Below are 27,876 nucleotides of genomic sequence, written 5' to 3'. Positions count from 1 at the left end.
TCTGGATATCTCTTTTGATTCCATTTACTTTTTGCACTTAAGTCAGACAATATAAAGAAGAGCCAGTGGTTTTGTTGGCAGAGACTTCTTGGACACAAGCTAAGAGTTCAGATACTCTGAGTCTTTCTAGTAAGGAAGACTAACGTTAGAAATGGACAGTCAGAAATTACCACCCTTTTAAAATGACATGAAACTTCCTCACTAGTCAAGCAAATATTTAGAATTTTAATTATATAAGGCAAAATAAATCTCAGTTTGCTTTTGTGGGCCTATGCCAATTTGCACCAGTTGATGATCTGGGACCAGGATTTTTTAATGCATTATTTAATATATGAGCACTAAGGGCTTCTTAAGGAATTTTAAAAATAGAGCTAAATCTTGCTTTTAGGTGCACGTGGTATGTATACATTATCTCTAACTTCAGTGAGAGCACTGCATGCATATTTTTGGGAAGAATTTGTTCTAAAAAAAGAGAAGTCAGTATTTGAATTACATTCTGCTACTTTGAGGGAAGAGTTTTGCTGTCAAGAACTTTCATTAGAATGCCACCATTTGTGAAACTGCCAAATATTTCTATTTTAAATACAAAAATCTTGAGGAGTAAAAATTGTATGCAGAAGCAGTCCTGCAGTTACAGTACTGTAATTCTGTATAAACTTGTGTGCCTTTTCTCTGTAGATCGTGATCTACTTTTGGACTCTGTCTAGCAGTTGTTGTGTGGCTCGTGATTGCTCTTCTCTGCCAGGTTACCTATCAGTCTTTGAAAGTACCAACTGAATCATTGGTAACATAGTTATTTATAGTCCTTGTAACATACAGTAATCCTCCCTAAAGAAATGTGGACAAAGCTTTTAATCTGTCAGTTTTCTACACCAGCTGGTATTTATTTAGAATGTATCATATTCTCAAAGCTCATACCTGACTTAGAGTGTTTTCATGGGCCAGGCTTTTGTTTACGTGATTCTAGATGTTTCTTTTGTTTACTTGAGGTTTTTTAAGCAAATTTAGTGCTCATGAAGCATGTGTTAATTGCACTGGACTAAGACTACACTAAGGAAAGCAGAATTCAGGCAGGCACCTCAAATATCTGTATTCACTTAATCTCTCCCAGTGAAAGTTTAATCTTAGTTTACACAAGAGTGGACCCAAGAATAAAGTCAATTTAATCTTTTATTTTAAGTACAGACATGCCTGACCTCTGTTACAGGAAAAATACTAGTGGCTTGAAACACAGTGATCTTGGCTTTCCAGTCACTTTGAAGCTTTTCCTGAAAAACAACAACAACAACAACAAAATCTGGCTATTTGCATGGAACACCTCAGAAACTTTAAAAGGCTTACTTCTTCATTAAATCCCCATCACATATATACATTTAATAGGAATTTTTTGTGGCTAATCTCAGCTCTGCAGATTTAGCCCTTCCCTTGCTGCAGCTGTAATTTATATGCAATTATAATTTGACAATCTTCGCCTAACATTGTGCTCCTCTGTGGAAGTTTAATATATTCTGCTGCGTGTGCTCGTAACACTACATTAGTCTTTTGGACAATAGGTATGCATGGCTTCTTTCAAATATCCTTACATGTGTACAAATGACATGCTGGCACAGCTGGATCTCCCACCTCTAGCCCACATCTTTAGTTCAAAATTGTTAACAGTCATAGGGACACACTGTCCTCCAGGTTACTGTGCTCAGTTTTCAAATAATTTGTTCCACTATATTGATAGTACTAAGTGTGCATTGCAAACCAGATGGGCTGATCTGGAGATCAGATTGACTTCAGGTAACAAAAGAGGCTTTGCTAGATCTACACTAACTCTATGCTAGATTTTGGGAATCACTGTAAGGCTGTGGGGTAGATGTAATTAGTAAATGGATAGCATGTGCATTTTATTTGATTGCAATTTTACAGTCGGAAGCCCCTCCCTAGCAGGTGATCTCAAACATGCAAATAAAAGTTTCTTTGATTGCATTGGCTATTTGAAATTATATGCCAGGAATGTAAGGGAGATGTTTGTGACCGTTGGGTTAATCACTTTAAAGAGGTACTAAGGAAACTTTGCAATTGTCTACAATATTTATTTTTGGTGATTTTCCCCCCTATCTTTTTCAGCTCCATATATACATTTAAAGGGTCCCGTGACAGCTGTGTCATGTAGCCTGGGAATATTGTCATATAGCCTGGGAATATCAGGAGGTTGCTAGTGTATATATATAAGATACAGCATTACCTAAATCCATGTCTCCTTGGGATGTTGAATGTGAAACCATTGACTATTACTAAGACGACAAGACTTTTTAATAGTTGTAACGTGGAGCTAGTAGAAATGCTAGAGTGGTGGAGTGACCAAGTGACTTATGCACAGCCTAGTGCTTTTAAAGAGTTTCTAAAGCACCTGTCACATGTGCGGGTTAAGACTGCCCATGGAAGTTCATTAGACTTGCTTGAGGAATAAGACACTACTGAAGAGGAATAAGTGAGCAGAATATGGCCTGTAGTGTGATGCAACAAGCTTCCCTCATCTAGGCATTCCACCCATAGGTGCACGTGTACTAGTGATCTGAGGTGCACCAACAATGTCCTCGAGGACATACTCCCTTGGAGCTGTCATGAACTGGCAGATACAGAACCCGGACTACACACCAAGCAAACTTTTGATTGCTACATAGGAAATATGGCCATGCAGATTTATTGGGAGAGGGAGGAGAAGAGGTTCCTGGGATGAGAGAGATTTTTGGACATGCTTTTACATAAAACTACCCCCCATCCCCACCCCATACACACAGTACAGTACATACAACATGCAAAAAAGAGGATGCATTGAATTTAGGCCTGTCTCTCACAAGAAGCAGGGGTTGTTTAAAAAGATGTGGTTCCTGGATGGAAAGTCCACAGTTTATAATTTCCAGGAGAAATAACAGATGTGATGAACAACTTTTGGGCTGGCAAGAAAGTGGTTCTTAATCTGCCAGCTGCGCGTTTCCAAAAAGCTACCTCACAGCTGCCGTTTAAGAAAATTTTTTGTGTTATGTTTCCATAGTGAAATCAGTAGCTTTTATTGCCCCCAGTTAAGGCTTCTTAAGGAAAAATTAAAAGTTTAAAGCAGCCTTAGGGGACTACTGTTGAAAACCATGGTTGGTAGGCCTGTGCACACGCGCACACACACACACAGAAATAGGGAAGAAAAATGTTTTTTAAATAGCTCCTGCCCGCTGGCTGGCCATCCTTTACTAGAGCATTGCATTTGCAACTTTACACTCTTCCTTTTTAATTAAAATTTTAATATAGAGCAATAAAACTTGCTCAAACTTCATAGAACAAAATGTCCGTGGAGCGGGTCAAGGTGCTGCTTAGTGCTTCCAGCAGACAGGAAGGGAGAGTGTGAGAGTTAATTCATGAGGAAGGGTTGTGACCTCACCTTCAGTTGCAAATGCTTCTGGGCCAAAAAAAAATCTATGCAGCACCCAGCTGGGCACAGCTTGGGGGTCAGGGGGGAAGTTGTCAGATTGCTGGGTACAGCCTCCTTGGTTCTCTGACCAACCTGGCCTTGGGTGCAGACTAGAGTGCTCAAGGCCTACTCTAATGTTCACCAATTGGTAACAATCCCCAAGAGATCATCTACCAGCTGAACATAGCTAGTGTGGATTATACTTTGGCTGTGTCTTCTTCCCACCCTTTCTGCCCCTCTATTAGGAGCTGCAGAAAGGGTGTATTAGGAATTTACCAGGTTGTTGGGAATTTAAAGTAAGAAAATTCAATCATTGAGCAATGGCAGACTCAGCATTCCTTGGAGATCATTTTCTGTCCAGGTGGAGAAGGTAGTTGGAGATGATCTGAGGCGTTAGACTAGCAAGCGAGGAAAATTTTTGGAGGTAAGAGTCCATGTACTCTTGCAAACAAAATAATACTTTGCACTTAGAGAGCACTGTTCATCCAAGGCTCTCAAATGGCTTTCCAAATATGAATTAAGTTTTACATGCCCGTTTGGTATGCAAGTTCTACTGTTATATGATTTACACAGATATAGCAAGGCCAGATTCTCATGCCTTTTTAAAAGATGAATAAGTGGACCATTAAGGTGGACCAGAAGTGGTCCATTGAAAACAATGGCAGACTCAGGATAAGTAACCCATTCTTCATATTTATCATTTTATTCACAGGGCCTGAATCTCATCTAACATGAGTGTAAATACATTGATTTCAATGTCATTATTCATGATTTACATCAGTGTGAAGGAAGAATCAGGTCCACACCATTTTTTATTTGAAGTTCAGGCTTAAGTCATATCCTAAGTGTCTTCCCCTCTCCCCCCCGCCCGCCCATAGTTACTATCTCAGGAGTCTGAAAACTCTGTCTCACTTTATCTTAGCCAATCTATTTAATATTTTTTTTCTTTGAAGAGAGTTAGTGCAGGCTCAAAGGGGGTGCTGATCCATGTTTCTCTTCATGCTTCCAACCATGTGAGGCCTGATTCTGGTCTCACTTATACTGGTGTAAATCAGGAGTAATTGAAGTCCAGGAAGCTACACAGGTATGAAAACACTGTGAGATCAGAATGAGGCTTTGCATTTATAGTCTATGAATACCTTTGTTCCGTAAGGTTAGTAGGTACTCATTTTATCTTCATATCATGTGAATCATTAGCCACTGCTTTAGTTCAATAAGCTTTGCCAGTGTCTTTATACAATCAAGCGTGACATCCGTCCAAAGTAGTCCTTGATTCTGTCATTATTGATTTTGCATAGTATCATGTAGCCTCTCTTCAAGACCACTACTAAAATCACAGTGGCAGTTTTCAGCAAAGATGTATTCACTTAGCCACACTTGCTGCTGACTTTCTCAATGTCTGATTAAAATGACTGCTGAGTTGTGCTGTTAGTAATGACTTCTGATTGCAGTGACTTGCCATAAGCTGTATCAAATGAACATGAAACTGATGGGCAAGTGTCAAGGTTCCTTCCCCACTCTGAACTCTAGGGTACAGATGTGGGGACCTGCATGAAAACCTCCTAAGCTTACTTTTACCAGCTTAGGTTAAAACTTCCCCAAGGTACAAATTAATTTTACCCTTTGCCCTTGGATTTCCACTGCCACCACCAAACTTCATCTGGGTTCCTGAAAAAATGGAGTTTGGACATGTCTTTCCCCAAAAAATCCTCCCAACTCTTGCACCCCACTTCCTGGGGAAGGTTTGGTAAAAATCCTCACCAATTTGCATAGGTGACCACAGACCCAAACCCTTGGATCTGAGAACAATGAAAAAGCATTCAGTTTTCTTACAAGAAGACTTTTAATAGAAGTAAAGGAATCACCACTGTAAAATCAGGATGGTAAGTACCTTACAGGGTGATTAGATTCAAAACACAGAGAATCCCTCTAGGCAAAACCTTAAGTTACAAAAAAGACACACAGACAGGAATAGTCATTCTATTCCGCACAACTCTTTTCTCAGCCATTTAAAGAACTCATAATCTAACACATACCTAGCTAGATTACTTACTAAAAGTTCTAAGACTCCATTCCTGTTCTATCCCCAGCAAAAGCAGCATATAGACAGACACAGACCCTTTTGTTTTTCTCCCTCCTCCCAGCTTTTGAAAGTATCTTGTCTCCTCATTGGTCATTTTGGTCAGGTGCCAGCGAGGTTACCTTTAGCTTCTTCACCCTTTACAGGTGAGAGGATTTTTCCTCTGGCCAGGAGGGATTTTAAAGGGGTTTACCCTTCCCTTTATATTTATGACAGCAAGTTTATCAGGTACTGCATGACTATTACAGATCTAAATAATGTAATCTCTTGGACAATGAGTGAAACTGAATTTCCCTTTCCATTTGTTTAAAACAAAAATAGCTTAAAATAGCTTACTTGTTATCCCACAATCAACTATACTCCTTCTGTTCAGTATTTAATACAAATCCCTTTTGTGTGCCACGGTGCTACTTTCAAATTCAATTTGTAAATACTTAATCGGTTTCCTCCTCTTATTTCTAATAGGTAACTTCTCAGTAAGAAAGCAGCTGTTCCTTGCATCTTGTTATTTCAGTGTATCATACTGTCTGCCTTAGAGACAACTGTTTGCAAAAGATAAAGTGTGGGAGCACAAACAGTGAAGTCACTGAATCGCCAGTGTTGCAACATTCTATTTTTTTCCTCCCTCTATTTTTAGATATTTCTAATGCATTTTAAAGAAAGTGAGATATGCAAACAGGAAAGAGAAATGGCAGAATTCTAAGCGATACTGCCAAGGATTTGGATAAGTTGTAGTGTGGCTATAAAGGGACTTGAACACTGTACTTAAAAGGCTTCCTTTTCCTAGTGTGTTTGGATAGTTGTATGTTGTAGCATTTAGAATATGTCCTGTGAAATTGTTTAGGCTGTAAAAGATTACTCATTCTTGGAGATTATTTTCTGGCACTATGATTTATAAGTAATATTTTTTGTGATTCATTTTATGAGTGGTATATTTTTGAACCGCTATACAGTAGTGAATGGTCCGTCAACCATAAAAATATGTGCTGAGGTAAAACTTAGAACATACATTATGTGTGTACGTGAGTATATTTATGCACACACAAAAAATTGGTTTTCTCTGAAGAAGATTTGGATTGATTCAGTTAATCTTAATTTATAGGAGTGCAACAAACTGGAAGATTTTAAACCTTCAGATGCTTATCTTTTCTATCTGAGGATCAGTAGTCAATCTCTAATGGATACTTGGCACTTTTGATATATTTTTTAAATGCTATCTCTTGCTCTTCGGAATCACATCACATATAAAAGGTGTGAGTAAGTCAAGTCCCCAGAGAATGTAAAGCATATAAGACATTTGTCATGTGTTGAATAAAATGCATACTCTAAACCTCTACCAAGTTAGGAATCTCCTTGGGAGGGGAGCAAAGAGACACAGATGGGGTTATGATAATTTTCCACAATGTTCATTTAACTTGTTGATGGTTCCTCCCAGGACAACATAATGAAAAGATAAGAAATTAATGATCCATGAATTGAGGAGAAACCAGATAGGGTAATCTTTTAATCTGTCAAAATTAATTATTATTAAAACAAATTTACTAGAGAACATCTAAGTTAAAGATGGGAGGGGCAAAACCATATTAAAACACCCCTTAACTTTGGAAAAGTTCAGAACAGCTGTCACAATGCTTATTATGTAAAAATATGTATATCTTTTCCTTGGATGTACTGAGAGTCAAAACTTCCCATTTTAGTCACAAAAATACATTTTTATTGCTTTTTTATTCCTGTTATTTTTGGAAAGCCAGTGCAAGTAACTCTTCACTGCTAACTAACTTGAATTCTGTCCACACAAAAAAACCCTGACAGAAGCATGGTGTTTTCGGGTTAAGTTGGCTGGCCTGTCACAGCTTGATTTAGCACATATCATCAGCAGCTGAAACAATCACTCCGTATTACTCAAGTGTTTTTACAATGTTCTTGCTCTCACTCTAGAACGCCTTTGAAGTTAGTCTGTCTTGTGAGTAGACAACCCTGAAAGACATCAGCTGGATTCTGTGTCTGGTTGTGCATCATCAACAGAATTGATCACTAAGTTCCACACCTGTGTGACTCCACTGAAAGCAACAGAATTGCACACTTGTCACTAAATGGCTAATTTTGCCTGAAAAACCTGTATTACTGATGGTGATTGTGAGAGATATGGCAATTTCCTGCAATATCCTTGAAAGACCTTATGGTATTAAATTTATCTATTATTGTGGGCTAGGATTCTATGTAACTTCTTTATTGAGAACGTGTGACAAATATTGAAAATCCATGCAGTATCTCTGGAGTCCATTGTTGTAAATGAATAGTTTATGTATGATTGTGTGCTAATCTGTGAGGGAGAGCTACCACAGCTCCTACAGGAACTAAAAACAGTGGGTGATGATTAAGATAAATCAGCCAGGTGGTAATCTCACCAAGAGGTACCATCACTTGGGTAGGTTTGCACATGCAAATTGTAGGGGACAATTTCCTGGTGCAAGTGCTGGAGGAACCAACTAGGACCAGAGCTCTTCTTGACCTGCTGCTCACAAACCGGGAAGAATTAGTAGGGGAAGCAAAAGTGGATGGGAACCTGGGAGACCATGAGATGATCGAGTTCAGGATCCTGACACAAGGAAGAAAGGAGAGTGGCAGAATACGGACCCTGGACTTCAGAAAAGCAGACTTTGACAACCTCAGGGAACTGATGGGCAGGATCCCCGGGAGAATAACATGAGGGGGAAAGGAGTCCAGGAGAACTGGCTGTATTTTAAAGAATCCTTATTGAGGTTACAGGGACAAACCATCCCGATGTGTGGAAAGAATAGTAAATATGGCAGGCGACCAGCTTGGCTTAACAATGAAATCCTTGCTGATCTTAAAACACAAAGAAGAAGCTTACAAGAAGTGGAAGACTGGATAAATGACCAGGGAAGAGTATAAAAATATTGCTCAGGCATGCAGGAATAAAATCAGGAAGGCCAAATCACACCTGGAGTTGCAGCTAGCAAGAGATGTTAAGAGTAACAAGAAGGGTTTCTTCAGGTATGTTAGCAACAAGAAGAAAGTCAAGGAAAGTGTGGGCCCCTTACTGAATGAGGGAGGCAACCTAGGGACAGAGGATGTGGAAAAAACGAATGTACTCAATGCTTTTTTTGCCTCTGTCTCCACGAACAAGGTCAGCTCCCAGACTACTGCACTGGGCAGCACAGCATGGGGAGGAGGTGACCAGCCCTCTGTGGAGAAAGAAGTGGTTCGGGACTATTTAGAAAAGCTGGACAAGCACAAGTCCATGGGGCCGGATGCACTGCATCTGAGAGTACTAAAGGAGTTGCCTTCTATGATGAGATAACTGGCTCTGTGGATGAGGGGAAAGCGGTGGATGTGTTGTTCCTTGACTTTAGCAAAGCTTTTGACACGGTCTCCCACAGTATTCTTGCCAGCAAGTTAAAGAAGTATGGGCTGCATGAATGGACTATAAGGTGGATAGAAAGCTGGCTAGATTGTCGGGCTCAACAGGTAGTGATCAATGGCTCCATGTCCAGTTGGCAGCCAGTATCAAGTGGAGTGCCTCAAGGGTCGGTCCTGGGGCTGGTTTTGTTCAATATCTTCATTAATGATCTGGAGGATGGTGTGGATTGCACCCTCAGCAAGTTTGCAGATGACGCTAAACTGGGAGGAGAGGTACATACGCTGGAGGGTAGGGATAGGATACAGAGGGCCTTAGACAAATTAGAGGATTGGGCCAAAAGAAATCTGATGAGGTTCAAGAAGGACAAGTGCAGAGTCCTGCACTTAGGACGGAAGAATCCCATGCACGACTACAGACTAGGGACCGAATGGCTAGGCAACAGTTCTGCAGAAAAGGACCTAGGGTTACAGTGGATGAGAAGCTGGATATGAGTCTACAGTGTGCCCTTGTTGCCAAGAAGGCCAATGGCATTTTGGGATGTATAAGTAGGGGCATTGCCAGCAGATCGAGGGATGTGATCATTCCCCTCTATTCAACATTAGTGAGGCCTCATCTGGAGTACTGTGTCCAGTTTTGGGCCCCACACTACAAGAAGGATGTGGAAAAATTGGAAAACGTCCAGTGGAGGGCAACAAAAATGATTAGGGGACTGGAACACATGACTCATGAGGAGAAGCTGAGGGAACTGGGATTGATTAGTCTGCGGAAGAGAAGAATGAGGGTGGATTGGTTAGCTGCTTTCAACTGCCTGAAAGGGGATTCCGAAGAGAATGGATCTAGACTGTTCTCAGTGGTAGCAGATGACAGAAAGAGGAGTAATGGTATCAAGTTACAGTGGGGGATGTTTAGGTTGGATATTAGGAAAAACTTTTTCACTAGGAGGGTGGTGAAACACTGGAATGCGTTACCTAGGGAGGTGGTGGAATCTCCTTCCTTAGATATTTTTAATGTCAGGTTTGACAAAGCCCTAGCTGGGATGATTTAGTTGGGGATTGATCCTGCTTTGAGCAGGGGGTTGGACTAGATTACCTCCTGAGGTCCCTTCCAACCCTAATATTCTATGATTCTATGCTAGCTCAAACTAGATTCCCCAGAAACCTACAGACCAATAAAAAACTTTTGGACAAATAGCCTGAGTTTAAACTGACTCAGGACCTTCTTTCTGATCTCACAAATGGACAGAACCTTCTGTCTGGGAGCCCCAATCTTTGTGAAGGATTGGAAGGACTGACATCTGCCAGAGCCTGAGGCTGGAGTTGGAATGATATCTGGTAAAATTTTTAGTACATTCTTAGGTGTTTTTATTGTCTTTAATACATTTTTTGTGTAATACTTTCACCATAAGAATAAATGTGCTTGCTTAGACAGAAGTGTGTGGTAACTTATGACTGCTAGAAATTACAGCTGTTCATAGCCTCAGAGAGAATGCAAAGTGCACATGCTGGCTTGTTTAGGCACTCTGGCTTGCTGGGAATATCACAGTGTAAGATCGGGAACTGTGAAGCCTGGAAAAAATGCCTGTTAGAAGAGAAAGAGACAAGGGATCTACCAAAGAGAGGTGATGGCTAACAATCTGGGAGCTTATAGGAGTGTCCTTGAGGGACCATGGAGGGGGAATACAGGTGTAGTTGCCCTAAACTGTGATAATGATGAATGAATATAACACCCAGCTTGACTCTCGGATCACAGGTTGAATTTGCAGGGCTAGAAGTTAGCTTGCTATAAGCACCCTGATGAAGAACAGCTGGCTAGTGATGTTTGTCAGAAGAGGGAAGCACTTAGAAAAATGAGCTTTCTTACATCCCCATTTTATTGTGGTCAGCTGTCCACAGATTAAGTTGATTGATGGTCTTAGGATCCTCAATGGTACTAAGTGCCCAAATATCTACAATTGCAAAAAACACCTATTTCCAGCTGCATTTGGCGAGATGACCATACCCCATCCTATATAATGAGACCTGGGCCTGATGATCCAGGCATTTTTGACCTTCAGGCTTGATTAGTGCTCCTCACATCCAGAAATGAAACTGTCCGAGAGAGCCCCAAATGATACAAAATGCAGAAGTGTGTGTGTTTTGTAGCATAGGTCATCTCAAACTCATACATATAATTTTCTTCAATTACTAACTATCGAATGCAGAGTCCAGTTTGATGCCTCTGTCCTAATATTCAAAGTCAAGGGACTGTCAACAGCCATGACTTCCCTCAGCAGATGTGTTCCACTGGCGCAATGAAACTGTCAACTGACAGGGAAAGTAAGTAGACAGAGCTTTCTCATGATGCCTGATTCACATGTACAACAGTGTGGTAAAGAGTAGTGTAAAGAGGCTTTAAATTTGCCTGAGTATAAATGAGAATCAGACTCCAGCTGGACCTCCTCACTCTCACAAGAGATAAGAATGACTCTGGACATAACCACTTTCAAAACTAAATTCAAAATTCACTCTTTGACTTACCTTCCCCACAATAAATTATACACATGCGTGCACACATAAATGAGAGCACCCACACACAAATTCACAGTTCCTGTCTCACTTCCCCACCCCCCAGCCCACAAACTGGCTTTCACTGAGACTTGGGCTCCTAAATCACTTATGTTTTTTTAACATTTTACCCAAATGCAGGACTAAGTCCAATAAGTGGACTCCCCCTACTTTATTTTGTATTATTTATACAGCTTTTACATATAAGAAAACTGAGGACCAAGAAGGCTAAGGGACTTGCTCAAGATCGTCCAGTAATCTGGGGAAGAATTACATATTTAACCCTTGAGTTTTGACTCCCACTCCCCAGCTCTAACCATTCTATCACTTACCAGTAGAAGACAAATTATAAAAAACTGAAGTCTGACTTCTGACCTTGCTTTCTTGACCTCCTTAGTTTTACAAGTTTTTATCAAGTCTTTTTTTTTTAAAGAGTCAGTTCATTCTTGCTTTCTAAATTAGCAATGTTTTTACTTCTTCTCCCATCATGGCCTAATGTAACACCATTATTTATGCTGGAAGTTGCACTCTTCATAATCATCCCCTCTTCAGTGGAAGTCATTATGGCTACATTGTAAAATTTTACCTTGATTACAAACATACATTTTCCATGCTGTTAACATAAAATGAATGTCATGTATTTTTACTTGCATCTCTAGCCAAAGTAGTTGATATTAAGGAGCCATTAAGAAAACCTGAATCCCAGATCATTATTCATTCAACAGTCAAAAAAAAAAAAAGGCATCTGTGCGTTAGATGCTATTAACACATGCAGAATGCCAGATATAATGATCCCATTAAATCAGACTTGATTAATAGTTCAGGAAGACTGAATTTGTTATTTCTAAAAGTGCTGTTTATATTATTATTCTCTTACATTATTTATGGAAATATTGGTCCAGTCAAGGCCAGTGAATTGCAGATGCATAGAATTCCATTGATTTCTCTTCTGGGCACTGCTGCTTCAACCCAGATAGATAGAAAGGTCATTAGGCAGAGAAGACCAGATTCCCCCCAAGTAGCACACTCAGGAATAAATTTTACCGTCCCATCTCAGCTGATTTTTCTGTGTCCTTAAAAATTCCTCACAAATGTTAAGAGGGGCCCCCTAGTCCCAGCAGGCTACCAAGGAATGCACTGAGTCAGGGCACCCATTTTTGTGCAGTGATGTCTGTCCTTCTGTGGACTCACTAGTAGAGACGAGGCCACAGACCTTTTCTTAACCAGCCATATGCTTCCTCCCTGAACGCAGCAGACTTTTCAATGTTGTTCCTGAGCCTAGGTTTCTGTTGGTTAAGAACCTATGAGAACCAGAGCTTAGTCTGTTCCAGGATGTTTGGTTTCCCCATGCTTCTGTATAATTCTCCAACTTGCTGCTGCTTTTATGTTGAAAAATAGCATTTTCAATAGCATGTCAGTTCCACTCAGTGAAATCCAGGTCCCAGGGAAGTCAATGGCAAAAATCTCATTGACTTCAGTGGGCCAGGATTTTACCCATTGACTTTCAAAGTAACCCAGGTTTTTAAGTGTCAGGTGCTTTTGAAATCCCCAAGGTCTCTATGATTATGAACAAGTGGAAGATTTGGCCTTGCCAAAGTTTTCATTCAGATACCCTCCCGTCCCTTGGGTGTCATGAGGGTCTTCACTGATCCACAATAGACAATAAACCTTCCTAAAGCACTCTGTACCTGACATATGGCACCATTCTAGACTCTCACAGGAAAGGGTCCCATTGAAGCCAATAGGACTTCTGCCTGTCTGAGCAATGCAAGACTGCATCCATAAGTATTACATCCAGCTTTTCAATGGTATTGAGATCACTTCTGAAGGGCTGTAGTTTGATTTTTAAGGTTGTAATGAATGCTTTGTTTTATTTTTAATGTTAGCAGGGAGCAGAACTGCAAATGGAAATAAGGTGCTTATCATCAGTCCAGAATGGTAGAGAGGGGACACATGAAGAAAAGGAGTACTTGTGGCACCTTAGAAACTAACAAATTGTGATCAGGTAAGGTGAGCTATTACCAGCAGGAGAGGAAAAAAAACCTTTTGTAGTGATAATTAAGGTGGGCCATTTCCAGCAGTTGACAAGAATGTGTGAGGAATAGTAGGGGTCGGGGGCGGGGGGAATAAACATGGGGAAATAGTTTTACTTTGTGTAATGACACATCCACTCCCAGTCTTTATTCAAGCCTAAGTTAATTGTATCCAGTTTGCAAATTAATTCCAATTCAGCAGTCTCTCTTTGGAGTCTGTTTTTGAAGTTTTTCTGTTGAAGAATTGCCACTTTAGGTTTGTAATCGAGTGACCAAAGAGATTGAAGTGTTTTCCGACTGGTTTTTGAATGTTATTATTCTTGACGTCTGATTTGTGTCTATTTATTCTTTTACGTAGAGACTGTCCAGTTTGGCCAATGTACATGGCAGAGGGGCATTGCTGGCACATGATGACATATATCACATTGGTAGATGTGCAGGTGAACGAGCCTCTGATACACATAGGGCTGATGTGATTAGGCCCTATGATGGTGTCCCCTGAATAGATATGTGGACACGGTTGGCAATGGGCTTTGTTGCAAGGATAGGTTCCTGGGTTAGTGGTTCTGTTGTGTGGTTGCTGGTGAGTATTTGCTTCAGGTTGGGGGCCTGTCTGTAAGCAAGGACTGGCCTGCCTCCCAAGATCTGTGAGAGTGGTGGGTCATCCTTCAGGTTAGGTTGTAGATCCTTGATGATGCATTGGAGAGGTTTTAGATGGGGGCTGAAGGTGACGGCTAGCGGCTTTCTGTTATTTTCTTTGTTGGGCCTCTCCTGTAGTAGGCGACTTCTGGGTACTCTTTGGCTCTGTCAATCTGTTTCTTCACTTCAGCAAGTGGGTATTGTAGTTGTAAGAATGCTTGATAGAGATCTTTTAGGTGTTTGTCTCTGTCTGCGGGGTTGGAGCAAATAGGGTTGTATTGTAGAGCTTGGCTGTAGACAATGGATCATGTGGTGTGGTCTGGATGAAAGCTGGAGGCATGTAGGTAGGAATAGCGGTCAGTAGGTTTCTGGTATAGGGTGGTGTTTATGTGACCATCGCTTATTAGCACCATAGTGTCCAGGAAGTGGATCTCTTGTGTGGACTGGTCCAGGCTACGGTGGATGGTGGGATGGAAATTGTTGAAATCATGGTGGAATTTCTCAAGGGCTTCTTTTCCATGGGTCCAGATGATGAAGATGTTATCAATGTAGCGCAAGTAGAGTAGGGGCATTAGGGGACGAGAGCTGAGGAAGCATTGTTCTAAGTCAGCCATAAAAATGCTGGCATACTGTGGGGCCATGCGGGTACCCATAGCAGTGCTGCTGATTTGAAGGTATACTTTGTCCCCAAATGTGAAGTAGTTATGGGTAAGGACAAAGTCACAAAGTTCAGCCACCAGGTTTGCTGTGAAATTATCGGGGATACTGTTCCTGACGGCTTGTAGTCCATCTTTGTGTGGAATGTTGGTGTAGAGGGCTTCTACGTCCATAGTGGCAAGGATTGTGTTTTCAGGAAGATCACCGGTGGATTGTAGTTTCCTCAGGAAGTCAGTGGTGTCTCAAAGATATCTGGGAGTGCTGGTAGCGTAGGGCCTGAGGAGGGAGTCTACATAGCCAGAGAATCCTGCTGTCAGGGTGCCAATGCCTGAGATGATGGCGCGTCCAGGATTTCCAGGTTTATGGATCTTGGGTAGCAGATAAAATACCCCTGGTCGGGGTTCTAGAGGGTGTGTCTGTGCGGATTTGTTCTTGTGCTTTTTCAGGGAGTTTCTTGAGCAGATGGTGTAGTTTCTTTTGGTAACCCTCAGTGGGATCAGAGGGTAATGGCTTGTAGAAAGTGGTGTCGGAGAGCTGCCTAGCAGCCTTTTGTTCATATTCTGACCTATTCATGATGACGACAGCACCTCCTTTGTCAGCCTTTTTGATTATGATGTCAGAGTTGTTTCTGAGGCTGTGGATGGCATTGTGTTCTGTACGGCTGAGGTTATGGGGCAAGTGATGCTGCTTTTCCACAATTTCAGCCGGTGCACGTCGGCGGAAGCACTCTATGGAAAAGTCCAGTCTGTTGTTTCGACCTTCAGGAGGAGTCCACCCAGAATCCTTCTTTTTGTAGTCTTGGTAGGAAAAGACACATGTTCCTCTTCTACTAGACACCTGAAGCTCTTTATTATGTAAGACTGTCACCACAGGGTTGTTTTTTTTGCTTGTTTGGTTGGTTTTTTGCCATGAAGGCTGGTATTGTCTAGCAGCCAAAAAATGATGTCTCAGCAACTTTTGGCACGCAGCCCAGCAGGGAAATCTGCTGGCGGGCAAGGATGGTTTGTTTACCTGCAGCGTCCACAGGTTAGGCCTATTGCAGCTCCCACTGGCCACAGTTCACTGTTCCAGGCCAATGGGGGCTGTGGGAAGCTGCGTGGGCTGAGGGATGTGCTGGCCACCGCTTCCCATAGCCCCTATTGGCCTGGAACAGTGAACCGTGGCCAGTGGGAACTGTGACCGGCAGAACCTGCGGACGCTGCAGGTAAACAAACCGTCCTGGCCCACCAGCGGATTTCCCTGATGGGCTGCATGCCAAAGATTGCCGATCCCTGCTATATGTTAAGGTTCCATTTATAAATGGGTATTCTGGGGTTAAATGAAAATTCTTGGATAGCTAATGAAAGGGAGAACGAGCTGTAGTGTATTTTTTTTGTGGAAAAAATACACAGGTGTTCTAGTTCAAACAAATGCTGCCATTGTTGTTATTTTAGACACAGAATCCATATGAGCAGTATATCATGTGAGTGGGTATGGCTGTGTATATTTTTAAACCCAGACACCAGGACAATGCAGTTTATTTGGGAATCACAGTGGGCATCATTTTTCTTCTTCTTGTTCTAGCAGTGAATAGAATTGCAGTTTCTGGGGAAATTACAATTGCTCTGTATTTTCTTTTTTATGTCAAAAGCCCACTTTTTTATTTTCCTTTAAGTTTAAACAATCCATAAAAAAATCTCTTCACACCTGAGGGAATTTCAACCCTATATATTTACAAGTAAATGCAGCTAGATCTAAAGAGATCATCAGCATTTATTAAATTTTAATTTTGACTCCCAAATGTAGCAATTGCAAATAATTTAATGAACTTTACATGTTTGTATCATCTTCTGAAAATATTTATTTTCTTGGCTTTTCCTGCTGTTTGTTGTTTCCATGAAACCAGCCACTGCTAAGAATGGATGTAAGCTTTAAAAAAAGAGAGAGTGTGTTTATATGGACTGTGGCTGGACAGTCTCGTCAAGGGAGAAGATTGACTGTTTCAGCAGGCAGCATGCCTCTGACTGTTTTAAGTACAAGTCCTTCAGGAGAAGTCTTAGTTTTGCTCACTGAACCACAAAATTAAAGTACCATGGAAGAAATCCAGACATGCAACAATGCCAAAATATGTATCACGCTATACTGAAAGGCTTCAAAATGACTGTATTTACACAAGGGAATTACAGACAGAATAAATGAAAATTTTATGGTCTAAGAAAGGAAACACAATTTTAGTTAACTAGCACTTTTCTACTGCTCTAAAGCTTTTAATGGGAGCAGAGGGAATTTGCACTCAGTGAAGTAGATCAGTGAAATGATAATTTGTCTTTGAATGGAGTACTTTTATCCCATTAATTTCTGCCATTATAGTGTGAGATAAGATGTAAGCCAATGACTAACTGAAAATTAAGGTCCAAAAAAGGAGGCAACAAAACAAAAGAATAGCTTATGCCATATTATGCAAAATGTAAGATAAAATTAATTTTTACTCAACCTTTTATTATAGCCACTTTTAACCTCGATTTTTGTGCACTTCATCATATCTGTTTCCACTCTATTAAAATATATTAGTTTTACTGATCAGATCTCTTTTTCTTAGGTAGATTTGATTACAGTCCTTTTGTTACACTTGGGAAGGAAAAAAGGCGATGGTAGTGGAGATATGCTAGAGGTGAAGACATGGATGTGAAAGCATGGCTGCTTGAAGTACTGCAAAACTTCCATGTATTGCTGAAATAGCATAAGTGAATTTTTCAGGTTGTGTAATTCCCAACATTAACTTGACATTGCATGTTATGTATCACTCTCTATTTCACATAAGAATAATCACTGAACATTTTGAAAGTATTTTTGATGGCAAGACATATGAGAAAAGACAGAAAAGCAGTAGAACATGGCTACTCTGATTTTAAAGCTTGGGTCTGTAGTTTTTAGATATATAATATCACATCATGTGGCTGAGTTAGAAATCACATCACATAAAGGTGGTGCAATAGTAGGTTTAGTGAAATCAGTAGAAAGGTGAAAGGTGCACGGGGTAGTGTGAGTCTTTTCTCTTTGGCACAGCACTTACCTGCCCGGGTTCCTCAGACTGAGCATGGGAAGAAATGTATTTTACATGTTAATATATTTCAGTGACATGTTTTACAAACTTAATTTTTTAATTTTAAAAGCAATTTCCCTTTTAATATTTTTGCAAAATTAGGCCCTGATCCTGCAAAGATTTACACACATACTTGGTACTTATGAGTAGTCCCACTGACTTCAGTGGGACTACTCACATGTGTAAATTAAGCATTTGCATAAGTCTTTACAGCATCATGGCCTTCTGTTCAAGAGTGCAACCTTGATGATTATAAGCTAGATATATATCTTGCAGTTGTGACTCCTACTAGCTGTATTTTTCAATATTTACACTTTAATTAAAAAAGTCACTAATTGACTCACTTGGAACTGAAATTTGGAATGGAAATTGGAGTTATTAATGGCATTGAACATTTTTTTTAAATTCTTGATTTTTTTTTAAATAAAAAATGAAATTTGCTTCAACACTGAGAACCCTTCCAATATGTTTTTCATATACATTTCTTTGAGTAATATTTCTTGGTTTGGTTTGTTCACAAGAATGTTCACAGACCAATCACACACCACAAGTTATGAACAGCAAGTAGCTGAAGTGAACATTTCATGAAGGACCCATGGCTCAGTATTTGTTTTCATATACTGTTTGTTTGCAATCACGGATAATGAAAACTCTTATAAATATTAAATTTTCTTAACAAAACTATCCAATCAGAAAAAGAGATCAAATATGTTATCTGATAAATGTATCTAAGAGTTCAGCCAGCTTTACCAATTACATGCCTCAGATAAAGAATAGTCACACATAGTCAAAGTAAGCAAGCAGTTTGCAAACAACCCATAGTAGTCTATAATATATGCAAATAATTAACACATTAATTATTCTGTTTGTAATCTGATAAAAGAATAAAGGGCTAGGTGTGTGAAATAAATTATTCACCACCATATTGTTCCTAAGAGTATCTTCTTCACAGATATCTTTTATGGTAAGAACTATAAAAAAATTATGAAGCTATTACTTAGATGGAGAAAAACAAGAAATGTGTTTTGGAAAAAAGTGAAGATTTAAATCATAATAACTATAACATTTAACTAATTAAGGCTTTAACTTCTGTTACTTGTGAACAAGACTACAACGGTATCTAGTATGCTGGCACACTCCAGTTGACACAGAGACATGTTCATAACACTATCAACATTTATTAGAAATTCATAGGAATATATTTTGTGGTCCTATTTATCCTACATTCAGAGTCATAGAGATTAAGGCCAGAAGGAACCCCCAGATCATGTAGTCTGACCTCCCGTATATCACAGGCCACCAACACCACTCAGACCCTAAACTCAACAACAGAAAACAGCCTTTTTTATAACATATTGAACTGTTTAAAAACAACATTATAAGTGTAGTTGTACCCTGAAAAGTAGCCTTGCAAAAATGGCTTTGTGGAGTCCTATGTCTTGTTGCTTCAATAATTTCTATATCAAACATTCACATTTTACAATTAAAGCTCTCATGCCCCCCCCCCCCCAGTTTTGGTCTTCAGTGCTGCTCATTAATTCAATTGCCATGGACTTACACTCTGCAGTGTTCTTCAGGGTCCAGACCATGCCCTTAAGATTCACATGTGGAGAGTCCGCTCCACTTGCAGATATCCATCTTCCCAAACAGACCAGTCAGCTACATACATATCACCATATCCTCTTTGGCATTGTGAGTTCTATGCAGGTCCAGGGATTCATGAGTGGATTCTATGATTGGGTTACTTTGCATTGTTCATTCTTACACTCAGTGGAGAATGCTCAACAGAAACCAGAGACTGTACTAACTTCCCTGCAGAGTCTGTGAGTCAGAAAAGCATCACAGAATAGGTAAACATTTAAGCCCATACTTAACTTCAAACACATGCATAAATGTTTTCCTGGGTCAGGATATAAGTTGGGGGTCTCAGGATCAGAGTCTGGCTGGGAGTTCCTGGTAGCATAGGTTCTGAAATCATGTTGCAGCGGAGCTGGGGCAGCATCACAAGGGGCTGATGTGGAGACAGAATGCTGCTTTGGGGATGGCCTTTTTCTCCTGGGGGAGCACCAACATCCCCAAAGTTTGTGGATCCCCCTTTTTTTCCATATGGGAAACCCCACGACCCTGAGGGGAGAATTCAGAGCAAACTTCTTTCATAGGGAATTTTCACATAAAGCTACTTTCTGATCCATGTTGCTATTATTTTCTGTAGAGCAGAAACCACAACACTGGTTTTGTTCCTGAAGTGAATCCATTCCATCCAGCTGGAATCAACTTTAAACTGTTTCTGCAGCATCTTGCAGGGGGAGGCGGGAAGTCAGTATGAGTGTAAAACTGTTGGAAGAGTTGTATAGTTAATGCATGGGATTGCAGTGAATGTTTCCAGAATACCTTCTGGAAACTTCTGATATTGTATGACAAGATGAGACATTTATCTTTCTTTTTTACAGCAGTAAAATCCTTAACAGTCTAAAGCCAAATTCAGAAATCTTCTTAGAGGGGTTTTCAAACACTGGGACATCTGTCATCTTACTTAGGCTAATACCGTGTATATTACAACTAATTTTGATTCCAACATATCTGCCAATTTTAGTGTTAGCGTAAACCTATAATTAAAAAATATTTTAAAAGTGCACTTCTGATAGAAAAAGCACCTGAAGTCAACCTCCTTTTTAAGTAAGAAAAGAACATTAGCCTTATTGACTACTTTGCAGCAGATTTAAAAGAACTTTACATGTTATCCAACTATTAGGTCAATTCTTCTATTCAGAGGTAGTTGGCTGGATGAAAAGAGAACCAAGGAATAGAGGAGGTTTTAGGTGGCAGAAATTTTGAGTGGCACACTGAAAAAAATAGTGTGACATTTGTCTATTACTGAATGAGGACATTCTATTAAATGGCTGTTCTTGTAAAAATATCCTTATAAGAAACTGAGTTTCTTCTTTCTGGATTTAAGGCCTGGGGCTGTATGAAATTGACATTTTAAAATTAAATTACTGAAAAGTTTTATAAATCATTTTGGGCAAACTTCCACCTGCAAGATTTTACTTGTTTTCTATGGCCTCAACCCACCATGGCACCTAAGCATGTGAGTAGTCCTGTGGGCTTAAGCACATGCTTAGAAGCCCTGATTCAGGAAATAACTTAGGGACATGCTGAAATTTAAAGTTAACATGTGCTGTGCTTAAACTCCCTTCCTGATTAGAGATACCAAACCAAAGCCCACCTGCTTTTCTAGACTCGGACTTAGATGTGTTTTTGTGGAGAAGACTTTCTCTTGTATTAGAAGTATAAACTTGCAACTTTTCTGAGTTTGAAACTATACAAGCCTAGCAATGTACCAGAGCTCCATGACTGTACCAGAGCTCCTACCATTGCTACCACAGTGGAAATTAACTGGTGATAGCAATGATGGAAAATTTTGTTAGAAAAGCTGATTGAAGACACCAGTGAGGGAGGTGGATAGATAACTGATGCACTGGTAGGGAAGATTGTGCACTGAGAACCTGATTCAGGAAAGTATCCCGATTCAGGACAGCATTACAGAATGTGCCATCCCCAATCGGTGTATTGAGGTGTACTAGATGTTTGCTGCTCCCTGCCAGAGGCCCTACCATCCTGGAACACCCAACTCTAAGAAGGCATTGTGTTGGAAGGGAAGAACAGTGAGTTCAGACTTCCAGGGATTGCCTAGCGAGGCCTCCCATGATCAGCCACAGGCAGAACCAGCAAGACTTCGTCCTCCTGTGCCTAGCAGGACCAGAGGAACGTGCAGGCCAATCAGGGCAGGCCAGATAAAAATGTCTCACTACTTCTACTAAGCTCTAGGTCTGAGTGAAGCCAGGACAGGGGAAGAATGTTCTGCCTGCCATAACCCAAGCAGCCTAGCCCAGTCAGATCCTTGACAGTATTTTCCTTGTATCTCTGAAGAACTATTGTTTGTTACAGACAGTAATCCCCAGAAAGAACAGGAGTACTTGTGGCACCTTAGAGACTAAAAATGTATTAGAGCATAAGCTTTTGTGGGCTACAGTCCACTTCAGTGGTGGCATAGAATGGAACATATAGTAAGAATATATCTATAGCTATATATCTATATCTTCCACCTTCTCTGTATTATATAATATATAATACATACAGAGAAGGTGGAAGTTGCCATACAAACTGTAAGAGGCTAATTAAGATGAGCTATTATCAGCAGGAGAAAAAAACTTGATGGCCCATTTAGAGAGTTGACAAGAAGGTGTGAGGATACTTAACATAGGGAAATAGAGTCAATATGTGTAATGACACAGCCACTCCCAGTCTCTATTCAAACTGAAGTTAATGGTATCTAGTTTGCATATTAATATGCTGGGTCATAAGTAAAAAGTTTGTGGCAAACAAAATAAAATTCTGATCACAAGACTATGTTACAATGACCAACGTGGTCTTCTCTCTAACATTTTACAAAGTATCATCAAGAAAGACATTTTAACTGTGCTTCTGTGTGTTTTAACACAAATGGAAAGTAAAAGGAGAACTAATGGCTGGGTTAATGTATTATTTTTTTCTTTTGAAAAGATAATTATGTCACATTCACATGACTAGAAAGTAAAATGAAGTAATATAAATAAAAGATGTTTTCTGAGTGGGGAGGCTAAGTTACCATTTATACTATCAGGATCAGAGATGTATTTAATGTATAAGCCATCTTTCTCTTTGTCGATCATGCTCTATCTAAAAACCCCTGTTAAGAGTGGTGCAAGTAGAATTCATTTCTTACCGGTATGCTGCATCAAATAAAGGAGGGGCGGGCATGTGACCACCCCCCATGACCCCCTATGTGATTCCTCACATGACTCCTCCCCTCCCCGGGGCCCCACGCTCTTCCCTGTCCCTCCCCAGAATCCAACCCACATTACCTGCGGCGGGGGGGGGGGGAGCCCCTCTCTCCTCCTCTTGTGGTGCCAAACCACAGGGCTCCCCAGAACTGCAGCGGTGAAAGGAGCAGAACGTGGCGCCGCTGGGCAGCCCTACGCCAGCAGCTCCTCTGGCACGGCTGCACCACCCCCACCCCCAGCCCCAGCCCTCTCGGGCTGCTGTACAGACCCTATACAGGACTCAGGAGAAAGGCTGCGGGATGGGGGAGAACTGGGGACAGTACAGCCGCACTGGAGGAACTGCTGGCATGGGGTCGCCCAGCGGCCCCATGTTCTGCTCTTCGTGTGTCTTTCTGGTATGGTATGCCGGCTATAAATATCTTACTGATACATGCTCCACTGTTTGTATCTATTGTGGCTTATTTTACAAGCATGCATACAATCCTGTATCTCTGGTCAATTCCTCTCTTATTTGTCAAAGTTGTCGTTGTTACTATCATTCTTCTCTTGTTTTGGCCCATTAGGTTGTTAATATAATGGATCGGATAAAAATGGAAACATTGCAAGGTACCAGAAATACCATCAAGCGTATGGAAAAGCAAAACAAAACTTTAGCGCTAGTAATGAATATATTATACTGGGTTGTTTATTTATTTTTTTATTTTTACAAAAAGAACTTTCTTTTTTTATAAACTTAATAAATTGATTTCAAGTCTTTAACATGAAGTTGAGTCAATTTAATTTAGAAACTAATTATTCTATATTATAGTTTTGTATCAACTTGTCTAACAGATGACTAACAGATTATAACATGTTGTTCAAATCACTTCCCTTCTTTACCCTAAAATAATATTTACATAAATATAACATAAAATATAGCAATATTTCATGTATACATCACCTTTCCTCCTGAAGGTTTTAAAGTGCTTTAGAAAGTTAATGTTGTGCAAGAATAAATTCAGCCACAACAGAAATGCACCTTGCCTTGGTTGGTGTGTATGTGGGAGGGTGGAAGCAGGAGAGAAGAGAAGTGGTAACTGTGCACTGCGGTAGCGATGGGTGAAATTTTGTGGACAAATAATTTATTTGATGAAAAATGCAGTTGTGGTTGACCTGAAACTATTCACAAATATGACATGAATAACTCTGGGCATTTAAAAAGTGGCCAAAGTTGGAGGAAGAGGAGGAGTGTGTTGCTGTGGCCACCACTGCCCCTTACCTCTCTCCTTATCACTTTTAGCTCAGTGACAATGGTACTTAACTGGGATGTGGTGGGAGACTGAGGTTGAATTCCCACTCTGGAACAGACCCAAAAGAGACTTTTTGGATTCCCCAAAAATTCAACAAAGTTCAGATTTAGTTCCATCGGAACCAAAAGCACTTTTCTATTTCTTTTTCAGAACTGCCACCGAACCAAAAAAATCAGTTATTTGCCCACCTCTACACAGTAGCACTAATCCCACAACGTTAAGGAAAAATACCGTGTGTTTTCAGGCTGTATGGCTGTTCTCATTGGAACAGTACATCAGCAGCAATGTGATGAGTTAATTCATTAAATATTAAAACCAAGATTTGAAGTAGTCTTTATGATAGTTTCCTGTCCAGCTGGAATGTTTGTTTTATTTCTGATATATTCCCCATTGCATCTGGAACAGAAATTTGGAGCAGACACCTACCTGATCCTGTTGTATTTACTGATGAAACGTATACTTTAGTCCTGGAACTAGCTTTGAATTAACAGTTTAGACAGCAGTCTGAGCCAGCCATGTTCAGACCTACTGACAAGAACCCAAATATTGTGAGTTAGGTTAGAAAAAGGGTTATTTCTGTGGTGTAGTGAAGCCTGTCATCTGATTTTAGCAGTACTCTGTAAAGAGCCAGCCTAGAGCAAGATGGAGTGAATTATGCATCGTTGCCTTATGGAGCAGCCTGCTTTGTCTCTCTATTTTTGGTTTCCCATTGGAGGAGGAATTGGTAACACAAAGTCAGGATATGCTCTAGGGTAATTTGTTTAGTTACAAAATGTACACAAGTGCTTTCTGTAAACAGAGGAGGTCACAAAAATCATAAAGGCAACTCTCTCTTGCAGAAATCTCTGCTAAGGCACCTCTACTCTGTCACCAACAAGCATCTCTCTGTCTTCTTCCCCCTTTTAATTTACTCTCCTCCATTTTCCTGCCTCAGCCCCTTGGGCTTTATCCATGGAAACCTGCTAATGCAAAACTGCTCATCTTGGACTGTATGGTCTTGAAAGGTGTCATGGCCACTAACCCTCCTTTTGTGCAACAGCTCTCCAACACAAAAGGACCCCAGAAAAGGTTTGACTACTCATCCAGATATAGGAAAGTATTTTAACTCACAGAATCCCTTTAATGACTGTCTGGGTACATGAAATTAGTACAGCCTGAGGGTTATACACTGATGACTCAAAAGGTGCATGAGGTTAGCACCTTTGCCATAACAGTTTGTGTCACCAGGCTGTGGCACTTGGGAAGAATCTGTCACACCTGGACACCCCATTGCCATCTATCAGCTTTCCCAGATGCATTGGAAATGAAAATATTGCTCATAGTATCATGAATCAAATTTCAACAGGAGATTTTTATTCTCTGTAGGGTACACATATGAAATAATGTGTGTTGCTTCTTCTTTAAAAGATTGATGTGTATAGGTTTGAAGCTAGTCCCAGAATATGGGAGTTCAGAGAAATCCATTTGATAGAATGTAGCTTAAGTTAAGTAAGTATAATTTGATTTCTGTTCTACATTGGTTCTTATATTGTCCCCATCACCATAGTATCTGAATGTTATTTACACAGCAGTCTCCTGGACAAAATCCTATGGTTCCATTCATAAGCATTAACTCTTTGAATGGAGTCTGACTCTTTTTGCTGAGTGTCAGCAACCTCCAGTCCTCATGCCCTTGCCAGACAGTTACTTTTCTGGTTGTTTCTGATAATTTCAGAGTAATTCTGAGCTAGGTTAGCAGAGCAAGCAAGGAGGGCTCTTTTCTCCTTTCACACTGGTTTTACTCCTGGTTTAAGCAAGAGGATAATCCTGCCAACAAGTTCTTCTACCTTCCTGCTTTATATCTACACTTGGCAAGATTCAACTGAAATGGACAGACGTTGGTAAATGTCGATTTCAGCATATACACTGAAATTAACAAAAAATATACTGGTTAACAGGAGTACAGCCTCCCCCCTTGTGCCTTGAGTTACCAGACATGTGGCAGTGCAAGGAGTCCCACTGTCACCGACCTGCTCCCTCATTCCCATGATGGCAGTGGAGCTGCTGAGGGCTGCCTGTGCTGCCACAGGGTCGGTGACACCTGATCCTTGCAGGTACAAGGTGTGGGAAAGGCTGTGATCCTGGCGGGGCAGAGCAGAAACCATCAGCCAGGGCTGAGAAGAGGAAGATGAGCCTCTGTTCATGGGAGGGGCCAACCTGCTGCCGAATGCCTGAGCCATTCAGCAGTGGGGTGGCCTTTCTTGTGAAAGATCATCCTCTTCCTCCTCTTCAGAGTCCTGGCTAGGCATCTCTGCTCTGTCAGGCCAGGACAGCAGTCTCTCTTGCGCCTTGTGTCCTGGTGTCTTGAGCCCTTCAGCTCCCTGCAGTCCCGCTGTCAGCACTGCCCTAACCCGAACTCCAACCTTACCCCCTACTTAATTTCCCACAACTGTAAAAATAAAAATAATTAAAAATTAAATATATCTTAAAAATAAATAGTCAATATTAGAAAAAAATAAAAATTGAATTCTGCCAAGCCTATTTATATTTCACTGATGAATTGCTCACATTTATATGTTAAGCACATTGACATAATACCTAAAATGAATGGAATGCCATTCAATTTTCACTCCACAAATATGTACAGTAGTCCACAGTAATAAAATATTGATCAAACTCTTGAGAAACACCCTTAATTGTTGCAGATTTTTTTTTTTATGATGATAGTTTACATTCCTACTTCAAAATGTGCCACTTCAATAAGGATATTCTGAAGCGTTTTCAGATAGGGATATGTAACCAACAACAAAGTCTTTAAGTTCCATAGTTTCTCTTTTTATAGATCATTTTAAATATCCTCATTTTGGTGAGAAAAGGCGGGTGAGGTAATTCATAGAATCATGGACTTTAAGGTCAGAAAGGACCATTATGATCGTCTAGTCTGATCTCCTGCACAATGCAGGCCACAGAATCTCACCCACCCACTTCTGTAACAAGCCTCTAACCTATGTCTAAGCTATTGAAGTCCTCAAATCATGGTTTAAAGACTCAATTGTGATGGGTTGTGTCACAGAGACTCCCTCAAGACTGTCACTAGATGTGCTGGGAAACCACTGAGTACAAACCCCCTGCCAAAGAAAGCTTCCCTCCACTCCTGTCTTCCTGAGCTATACACTCCAGTTGGCTACAGCACAGACCAAGAGGTTGGGCCACACCCCCCTGCAGTTCACAGAAACTAAGATTCACTTAGCACAGGGGCTTCTCAGTCAACAGGGACTTTCCCAGCACCCAGCATTCAATCTTTCTGGGAGCCTAAACCCAAAATGAATCCATTTTACTCTGTATAAAGCTTATACAGGGTAAACTCATAAATTGTCTGCCCTTTATAACACTGATAGAGAGATATGCACAGCAGTTTGCTCCCCCAGGTATTAATTACTTACTCTGCATTAATTAATAAACAAAAGCGATTTTATTAAGTATAAAAAGTAGGATTTAAGTGGCTCCAAGTAATAACAGACAGAACAAAGTAAGTTACTGTCAAGGTTCCTCCCCCACTCTGAACTCTAGGGTACAGATGTGGGGACCTGCATGAAAAACCTCCTAAGCTTATCTTTACCAGCTTAGGTCAAAACTTCCCCAAGGTACAAAATATTCCACCCGTTGTCCTTGGACTGGCCGCTACCACCACCAAACTAATACTGGTTACTGGGGAAGAGCGGTTGGACGCGTCCTTCCCCCCAAAATACTTCCCAAAACCTTGCACCCCACTTCCTGGACAAGGTTTGGTAAAAAGCCTCACCAATTTGCCTAGGTGACTACAGACCCAGACCCTTGGATCTTAAGAACAATGAACAATCCTCCCAACACTTGCACCCTCCCTTTCTTGGGAAATGTTGGATAAAAAGCCTCACC

The sequence above is a fragment of the Eretmochelys imbricata genome, chromosome 3 (assembly GCF_965152235.1).
Source record: "Eretmochelys imbricata isolate rEreImb1 chromosome 3, rEreImb1.hap1, whole genome shotgun sequence".
In the NCBI taxonomy this organism is placed as follows: Eukaryota; Metazoa; Chordata; order Testudines; family Cheloniidae; genus Eretmochelys; species Eretmochelys imbricata.
The sequence above is the reverse complement of the archived record's forward strand: the minus strand, read 5'-3'. Positions refer to the sequence as shown.